A 9868-nucleotide genomic window follows, 5' to 3' on the forward strand; every position below is an offset into this window, starting at 1 on the left:
AATGTTCCATGCACACACCGCTTACATTTTCACTTTAAAAAACCCAATACATAACATATTATAAAGTATAACTCATCACCCACATTTGATTTTCAAAAATCCGCTGGAATGATGTATTGGTATTAGATGTATGTTACAAAAAAAAGAAAAAGAATAGATGTAAGATCCCGACCGAACCTAGCTTGGCCAGCCTTGAGGGCGGGTTAGGATTGAATTTTTCCAGGCCCTGGCAGGGTTGGGCCGGGCTCAGACTCAATTAAAAGGATCCAGGGTTGGGCTTGGGTTTTAAGAAACCCGATCCAACCCGACCCTGTTTCACCTTTAGGTTTCAAAGTAAAAGGGAGGTGATTGATATTAAGGTAAAGTACAAGGGAGGGGAGTGTAATTTCCTCGTTTTTTGTATTTTAATTTCTTATTCTTTTCTTCTGTAATTGATAAATTACATTTAGAGCTTGCTCTATTCTTTTAAGAAGCTGGAAGTGAGAGGTTTGTTTTATAAGGATAAATCAAATCGGTCGATCTTTCTTCTTGCTGCTTATTTGCTGCATCTGTTCATTTTTTAACCTTGTTTACAAGTGATCCATTTGTTCTCCTTCCAGTTTTTGGCTACCGGCCAAATTCCAGAGGGACTTCTTACTGTATTCAACGATGTGGAGACCCAAAAACTGAGATTTACAGACTTTGCAGATCTCAACGAGGCCTTGGCGGCTATACCTTACAAGAAGCTCCTCTAATTTACAGAAAATCCAGATCAATGTGAGATACTGCAGATTAACTCTTTTTTGCATTCTATTAACGTTCTAAAAATGTTTAGATTATGCAAATCTGGTTTCTGGGTGTCATTGATTTGTAGGGTTTTGTTCATTAGCTTCTGTTGCAGAACCTTTTTGGGCTTCCCCAAAGCTCAAGGCCCTTTCAATTTAGCTTCTGCAATCAATAAGTGGGAGCCAGTTCTAATTTTCTGGTTCGGCATCTTCTTCCCTTCATCATCACCTGAATCCGCATCGGTGAAATTGGCAGGCAGCTGAGAAGGCCCAATCTTCATCTGCAGCAGAACTCAGATGTTGATGGGACGCCGAGGAGGTCCAATCATGATTTCATCCTCCTTCCGACCTTCATCATCTTCAACCATGGATCTGAGTATTATTTTGGATTCGACATTTCCATTACTGGAATCATGCTCCATTGATTTAGCCTTTGGCATTGTAGAGATTGTCAGAGCTTTCACCCTCAAGAATATGGATTCCAAGTAGTGTATAATGAAATTATCCACATTCCTTTCTTTCATTTTTCAATTTTTTCGGGGTTTCTTTCCGATTTGGAGTACAAAACACATCTCAGTGAAGATCTACACTAGATTTGGAGGTTGATTGAGAGTTTTGGAGTAATCTTCAAACTCATATATTCCCATAACTGAGTTCAAGGTTTCCTCCTCTTTCCTTCTGATTTTTATTTATTTTGTAAAGGATTAAAAAATTCTTCAATTTACAGAAATGAAAACAACTTTGCCCAAAAGTGTTCAATCCTATTACTTAAAATAAGAGGAGCCGACGGTTATTTGGAGATCAAAAGAACTGCAGCACTTTAATAAGAAATGTTTTTACTAACCGTAGCTTATTATGATTTGTTTTATATTTTTTGGAATTTTTCCAATTTTTTTTTTCTTGGAATTTTTCCAATATATAACCGATTTTGGACCGATACAGGGACCTTTCCGGCCAAACAGTTCTATTATGTTGAAGTTCAAGTCGGACAATATCCGGATCAGTATCCGATACCCAAGACAATACCAATACTTGTCTCAGGATCGGTCGATACTGATCCAGTCGATTCAGCCAATCTGATATCAATACTTGATTCTATGATGCAGGCTCTCTTTCTCTCTCTCTCTCTCTCTCCCTTTTTCCTCCACTTTTGAAAAAAATCCCCCATGCCTCTCTCATTTCTCATTTAGGCCTCCCATTAGTTGAACCACTAGCTTCAAGAAAGGTGATGGCATACCTAACCTCTCTCCATTTTTTACCCTCAACTAATATCTAACAATCTCTTTTAAGTGTTTTTTTTTTTTTTTTTCTCCTTTTTGGGGAAAATTTTCCCTCCTACTCCCTTTCCCTTTCCCTTTCCCTTTCCCTTTCCCTCTACCCCTCAACGGATCCAGATCCTCTGTCATTGTTAAATCTGTTATTCTTGTGTTATTCTAGGTCCAGAAGTTGACATGTAGCGAAAGGCAAGTGGACGGTGTAGATTAAGCGAGAGAAGGATATATCATTAAAACCAGTTCTAAGTTCAAAGCAAACCTGGTTTGATTCTCTCACCTAAAAGCTCTCCATCTTGATGTACTCTTCAACATGTGACTTCTCTCTATTGATCTTGAATCTAAGTTTCTCTGTTACAACAGCAAACACCCGAAGTTTTGGGAAGACGATTTCAGATCTTGGATTTGAGTTTCTCTATTAATCAGGTCACCTTTTCACTGGAGCTAATATTGTCAGTTTTCTCCAAAGGTTGGAGAGATTTTTCCAATTGTTGAAGTTCTGGAAATTCTTGGAGCGACTCTTTCTCACCACACGTCAAACATTCAATCTAAGTCTTATCATATTGGATCTCTTTAGCATGACAAACCAGATCTAAAATATCTATGGAAACTTGGATCTGAGTTTCTGTATTAATCAGGTATCAGAGCTAATATTGTCAGTTTTTCCAAAAGTTTGAGAGGTTTTCTGATCGTTGAATTTTCGGAAGTTCTTGGAGCTTTTTTCTCACCACCTATCAAACATTGAATCCTAAGTTTGATCATATTCAATTTGTTTAGCATGACAAATCAGATATAAAACTTATAGATCTAAATAATTTCTATGGAAACTGATTTATTAGAAGTTACAGAGACTGAAGACGAGAGGCCAAAACGAAGGATCTAAAATCGTCTTTCCTAAGCTCTGGGCGTTTCTGTTGTAACAGAGAGAAATCACAGGTTGAAAAGTAACAACGAGATGGAAGAGAAGAAAGGACGAAGAAGAGACTTCAGAGGGAGAGAGATATGTCGGCTTGTTTGAATCCTTTTAGGTGAGAGAACCAAATCGGGTTTGATTTGAACTTAAAACCGGTTTTCTTATTAAATTTGGTTTTAATGGTACATCCTTTTCTCACTTAATCTGTGCCGTCCACCTGTCCTTTGCCACATGTCCTATTCTGCACCTAGAATATCACAAGAATAACAGATATAAGAATAACAAAGGATCTGGATCCACCCCTCAACCCTTCCCTGAACCTCTCCTTCCTTGCGGACACCACCCTCCCTTACAAGGCCATCGACATGCTTAATCAATTACTAGTTTCAGAATCCATTTAATAGATTTCGAATCGATTTTAGCTTTCCAATTGCAACTCAATTTGGGTTTTTTGAACTGATTTCTTAAACCTGGTTTCTGTTTATTGGGTAGTCTTTCATTAGTTCATTTATGAATTTTGTTCTGAACTCCTGAAGTTTCTGCTATTGATTCTCATATCTGTCTAGGTTCTCAAGTCGGTACATTGGCTAGCATTTCCTTTTAATTTTTTGAACTACTTCCTTTTTTTTTTCTTTACCCGATTCTCATGAACTTATCTTTATCATGTGATGTTATTTAAAGAAATAAAAATACCTTAAAGAAGATTCAAGAGGGTCCAGTTATGAAAACATTATCTCTTGAAGATAAACCTGCAACGTGAAGTCGTGAACAACATAAAAGAGAGAAGGATAAGAAAACAGAGGAAGAAGTAGAGACCATAATACTGTATTTACTACCAGAGTGCTAGAGAGGATCCTAATCCATCATATCCAGATCAACTACATATGCTATTTAGATGATAGATGTCCAACTTAAGATGGAAATGAGTGAAAGTATTATGTATTTTTTAAAGTTATTTATTATTTTTTTTTATTTGAGTAATTTACATCCCTCCCCTATACTTTTGCTCTTATTACAAATCGTCTTGTGTTTTCAGAAATTACATCCTCCTCCCGTGTAGATTGACGCTATACGACTGTAGTGTGGTGTTAATTTTGATGTGTAAAAGACAATTTTAACCTTATGAAATATTCAATTAATTTAATCACTTACTTTACCGTTATTGGTTTTAAAACCTTTTCCCCAATTGAAATAAGAAGAGTGCAGGAGATAGACCAAGACCTAACCCTATCTCCAGCGAAGGTGAGAGAGGCAATGATTATCTTCGGGGACTGCGAAGGCGACAGTGAAGGACAAAGAATCAATGATTGTAGTACTTTCTCGTCAATTTTACTTCTGCCAACTGTAGAAACGCAACCCTAAAACGATGCAGAAGATAATGGAAAAACAAAACAAACAATGCACACGGATTTTACGAGGTTTGGTAAGGTTGCCTACGTTCCCGGTGAGATGAGATCCTGCTTCACTATCAATGGAGAATAGGGTTACAGCGCTCGTTCTCACACCTCTCAGTATTGCTTGCATTACAGAGAAAGAAACCCTCGTTACAAATATATAGCGAGAAAAACCCTAATCCGGATTAAACTACAATTGCCACCCTAATCCGGATTAAATTACAATTGCCCTCAAATAAAAAATTTGAGCGGGGGGCTGCGCCCCCCTATACCCCCTGCTATGCAGGGGGGCCTCCTGCCCCCCTTGCAACCCCCACGGCCCGTTAACTGGCTAGCGGGATCGCCAGTACTCCCTGGATTAAACTGCGATGAAATACAAGACATCAAACACCAACAATGGATTGCAAAGCCTTTTCGTCCTCAATCATAGTATTAATCATGAATCTGATTGCGTGCGGTGAAAGAAAAAAAAAGGAGAAAATTTGAGAATATGTAATGTAATGAATCATTACCATGAATTGGAATCTCACCTCAAAAACCCAATTTATTCTCTGTAATATTCATTATAATTATACCCAGAACAGAAGAAAAACTGAACAAAGATACTAAATGTCTTATTTCATAAATCATGGAAGGTCAGCCATTTTCCTTTACAATCTGTATTCTTTTTGAACTTGTTATTAAAGTCATACAATTTCTTTAATTGTTGAATCCTGAATCTTCTCAATTCAATATAAGACTGAATCGTTGCACTTGAGGGGTTAAAAGCACCCCAATGTGATGATGGGATGCTATTAACCATTGAAATGGTGCAAATATTCTCCTGCAAATTACAGGTAATGTATAGTTATGAAATTGATTCCAATTTCGAGCCAGCCCCTTTTCCCATTTTCTCATTTTCCCCTTTCTTTTCCTTCGCAACAAAGGAATGAATTCTTTTGGTAGCACTTGCTTAAGGAATTAAGTACTGGATCCTTTGCTTCATACTCTAAAGAATAGTTAAGCGATGATTCTTTATGCATCAGACTTCCATTAAAGGCAACAAAAAAAACAGATGAATGCACTTGAGAGATACAAGTTAACATCTTGGGTTGACCTGAAAAAATTTCCATGGCCAAGTCTAAAATAATCTTCATCTCTAGCCACTATTAACATCTCTAGCCTTAGTTCAGCACTTTGTTCATTGTTCATCTTTGTTGGAAGAATTTCTTTAGGCTGTGTTTGATAGCCAAGAGAAGAAAAGAAAAGAAAAGAAAAGAAAAGAAAGGAAAAATGAATCTAGAAAAGAAAAGAAAAGTGAAGAGAAGAAAATAAATGAAATGGTGAAAAAATAAAAAGATTATGTATGTTTGGTAACCAAGAGAAGAAAAGAAAAGAAAAGAAAAGAAAAAAATTCAAAAAATTTTAAATTTTAGGAGAGAGATAGACACATAGGAAATCATTGTGTAATCATTATTTTTTGCCTTATTATCTTTTCATATTTTCTTGTGTTTTTGGTAAGAAAATTTTTGGGGGAACAAAAGAAAATTTCACAATTCTTAAGAGAAATTTTGAATTTGAAAAGGGGAATCTTCTCTTGGGTGAAAACATACCAAGTGCAAAGAAAAATTCTTAACCCCAAGAAAAAAGTACAAAAAATGTACTTTTTCTTTTCTTTTCTTCTCTTGGCTACCAAACATAGCCTCAAGAGAAGAAAAGAAAAGAAAAAAGAATCTAGAAAAGAAAAGAGAAGAAAAGAGAAGAAATTGTCAGAAAATAAAAAGGGTATGTATATTTGGTTACCAAGAGAAGAAAAGAAAAAAAAAGAAAAAAATTTTGAATTGTAAGAGAGAGATAGACGCATAGGAAATCATTGTGTAATCATTTATTTTTGTCTTATTATATTTTCATATTTTCTCATGTTTTCTTATATTTTTGGCAAGAAAATTTATGAGGGAGCAAAAAAAAATTTCATAATTCTCAAGAGAAATTTTGAATTTGAAAATGAGAATCTTGTTTTGGGTGAAGCCGTACCAAGTGCAAAGAAAAATTCTTAACCTAAGGAAAAAAGAACAAAAAGTGTACTTTTTTCTCGTCTTTTCTTGGCTATCAAACACAGCCTTAGGGTTTTGTTTTGAAAGGGTGAAAGAGTCAAAATACAATATTGAAGGGTAAACTAGGTATTATCCCTTATCAAAATATTAAACAAACTTTTTTTTTGGTAGAAAATATTAAACAAACTAACAGTATAAAAAACTTAACAGAGTCAGTTTATTAGTAAAATCTAACTTACTTACATGGGAAGGGGATGTAATTTTTGAAAACACGAGAGTGATTTTTGAGAAGAGCAAAGTACAAGGCAGGTGATATAAATTACTTATTATTTTGAGGAAACGTGTGGACACACAACTTTTTGCTACACTTCTCCTTCATTCTCTCTCTTCACTTTTCTTCTCCCCCTATCTCCTTATTTCTTTCAGGTTACGAAAAAAAAAAAAAAAAAACTCCTTATTTCTTTGGATTCTTGCAAATCAAACCGGCAACCATATCGAACTCCTCTCTCTTTCCATCAACCTCTCCTGTCCTCACTACTCGTTGTCATTAGATACATAAATAAAAAAAAAAAAATTCAGAAATTTTCCTTTCTTAAATTGATTCCTAAAACTATGATATGGGGATTCAACTAATCTCCAACGATGCTCCAAATTGTTGGACGCTCAACACGTGGATTCCGACAAATCCAACGACTGAAAGACTTCAACCTGTCTCTCCTCTCGCTGAACGACTTAAGAGGGAGATGAAACACTGAGACCAATGAAGATCTTGCGACAATGACAGTGATCATGGCGACGATGATGTGGTTGAGAACTTCATAGATTCGTCCTAACCATCAGGACAACCTGGATGGGTACACCTACACACCCACACACATACAATGCGTATGACAGGGTTTGATCCCACGACCTCCTCCCCTGGGCACCAGCTCTTTAAGCCGGAGCTGCCACCACTGGGCTATTCTAGTGTTTGTAATTTTCATGTTTTGATTATGGTCTTAAAACTTGGGAATCGATCATAATCTATACGATTTTCATATCAGATAGGTCTCAGTTGGGATCGGATTAGACAGACAGATTTACCCTTTCTTTAAGAAAGTGGTATTTTGATCCATTCTACCCTTACCTTACCAGTGGATTGGATTGGAGATCCGAATTTTAAAACTGTAGTTTTGACACAATAAATTGAAGTTTTTCATTTCTTGTTTGGAATGAAATCATTCTCAAAACCCACCAATCCAACCAAATCCAATTTCACTCAATGGCTTTTATTGGAATTCCTGAAATGGATCAACAATTTGTGCATTGTGGTAAATTCTGATCTAAACAAACTTCCCCATATTATCTATCAAGAGAACAAAAAAATCCTCAACCATCTCCACGTTCTTTTCTAGAAGTGGGGTTTTTGGGGTCCATAAATGATAATCCTTTTTTTTTTCCCTTCCTACTTTTAAAGCTTTTCCGTCTAAAGCTATTGTCAAGTGTTATCGGCCTTTTCTTTTTCCTCATAATCATACGTTCATTGATTATTGAATAAATAACATAATGAAGTCTCTCTTCAGTTTGATTTCTATTTGTATTTATTTGACTTATTTTTATTTTTACAAGTGTTTGGTATAATTTATAGCATTTATTTTTATTTATAATAAATTAGAATAAACTACAAATCACAAATTACTCTCAAGCTATTTGTGACTTGTGGCAACAAATCATTTATGTTGATTTTTGCTACTTTAAATGAGCACGTGTGCTAAACTACTCAAAATCAATGGTAAATTGGTAACTTCAGTATCTTTTATACTTTTCCAATAAAAAAAACCCCAAATCTATCATCTCTCTTGCTCAAAGGTCAAAGCTCAAAGCTGAAGGTGTAAACTGAAACATATTTTTTCATTATATAATCAATTTTATAAATAATAACCAAACGAATACTATTTGTGGTCCATAATTTATCGTCACAAATAATTTCTAAAAAATAGTTAATAAATACAAATAGAAATCATATCAAAGAGAGCGGAAGCACACTGATATGGTTTATATATACTACAGTGCTCCAAAATGATTCAGATTTGTTTTAGATGGAAATTAATCGGGACCAATGCGGATTCTGATTCTGGGTTTTCTATACTTTGTTTTCACATTCTCACATCCCTCATATCAAATCCAAGTCCCCCCACCCCAAGCAAAGCAAGTTCTCATTTGACTGTTGACATCATTGTAATGATGAATGAGTTCACAATGTAGACGAAAAATTGGAAATACATGTATACAAACATGGGGATTAAACAAAGATGAGGTGTGTTAGAACAAACACTAAAGAAAACAAAGAAAACAAATAGATTCACACAAGATAACGCAGAGACTTAACGAGTTTCATACACCAATGTGATGTGCTACGTCCTCGGGTAAAGAAGAAAATGATTCATTAAGTTGGAAGAAAAATTACAATGGAGATCTCTCAAGAACATTCAAACTCGCGGTAAGAACACTCGCCTAGAAACCCTAACACAAAAAGATCCAAATCTTACTTACACAACAAAACATTATAACATATCAGTACTCCTCCAAGTCGGGTTGCTACCAAATTTTGTCTGAGCGAGTCAATCTTCAAAATAGTTCAAGAATTCGAGACACATAACAAGGTGGGGAATAAAAAATCCCAACACCATATTCATAAAGGCTGAGAAGATCCATGGTTGAAGATGATGAAGGTCGGAAGGATGATGTAACCATGACTGGACCTCCTCGGCCTCTAGCAACATCTGAGTTCTGCTGTGGATGAGAATAGGAAGGTGTGGAAGGGATGATTGGGCTTCCTCGGCTGCTTGCTCAATGATTTCAGAAGATACCAAATCCTAACCGAGAAAACTGCACCGGGTTAAAGAAGTCTTTAAAATCTGTATAACAGCGGATGAAGTGTATAAAATATAACAAGCCACCCAACCTGGATGAATATAAATGAAGTGAATTCCTGATAAATTCAATATTTAAGAACCTAAAATTCACTATCCAATCTATGAATTATGAACTTTACAAGTGGTTTCCCAGCAAAGAAATTGAACATGCCCACATGGTAGAATGAAAAACAACACAAAAACTCAACCTTGTTCCAGAATGATTTATGAAGGTTTATCAGACTTGAGAATTGTCAAGTACCAGCTTGATGATTTTCAATTCTTATTTCATAGGTTCTAGCAATCTCACCTTCATGACCGAAGTTGGTTTAAGATATAAAACTAAAGGGCCTTGAGCTTTGTGGAATCCAGAAAAGGTTCAGTAACAAAGGTTCTTGAACAAAATGGTACAAATCAACGACACCCAGAAACCAGATTGTGCAAATCTTAACATTTAGAAAGATAATAGAATGCTAAAAAAGAGTTAAGTAATCCACAGTATCTCACATTGATCTGGGGTTGCTGCAAATTAGGGGAGCTTCTTGCAAGACTCACCCACCGAGATTCACTGAGATATGAAAAGTCTGTAAAGTTCAATG

The 9868-nt window shown here is 35.7% G+C and overlaps 1 long non-coding RNA gene across 1 annotated transcript; it reads left to right on the forward strand.

Moving 5' to 3' along the window:
- Window positions 1-458: 458 nt before the first annotated feature.
- Window positions 459-1507, forward strand: LOC122066204. The gene is made up of 2 exons (XR_006136281.1): window positions 459-756; window positions 869-1507. It is a non-coding gene; the product is annotated as an uncharacterized LOC122066204 (long non-coding RNA).
- The last annotated feature ends 8361 nt before the right edge of the window (window positions 1508-9868 follow it).

The sequence above is a fragment of the Macadamia integrifolia genome, unplaced genomic scaffold (genome assembly GCF_013358625.1).
Source record: "Macadamia integrifolia cultivar HAES 741 unplaced genomic scaffold, SCU_Mint_v3 scaffold2294, whole genome shotgun sequence".
Taxonomy (NCBI): domain Eukaryota; kingdom Viridiplantae; phylum Streptophyta; class Magnoliopsida; order Proteales; family Proteaceae; genus Macadamia; species Macadamia integrifolia.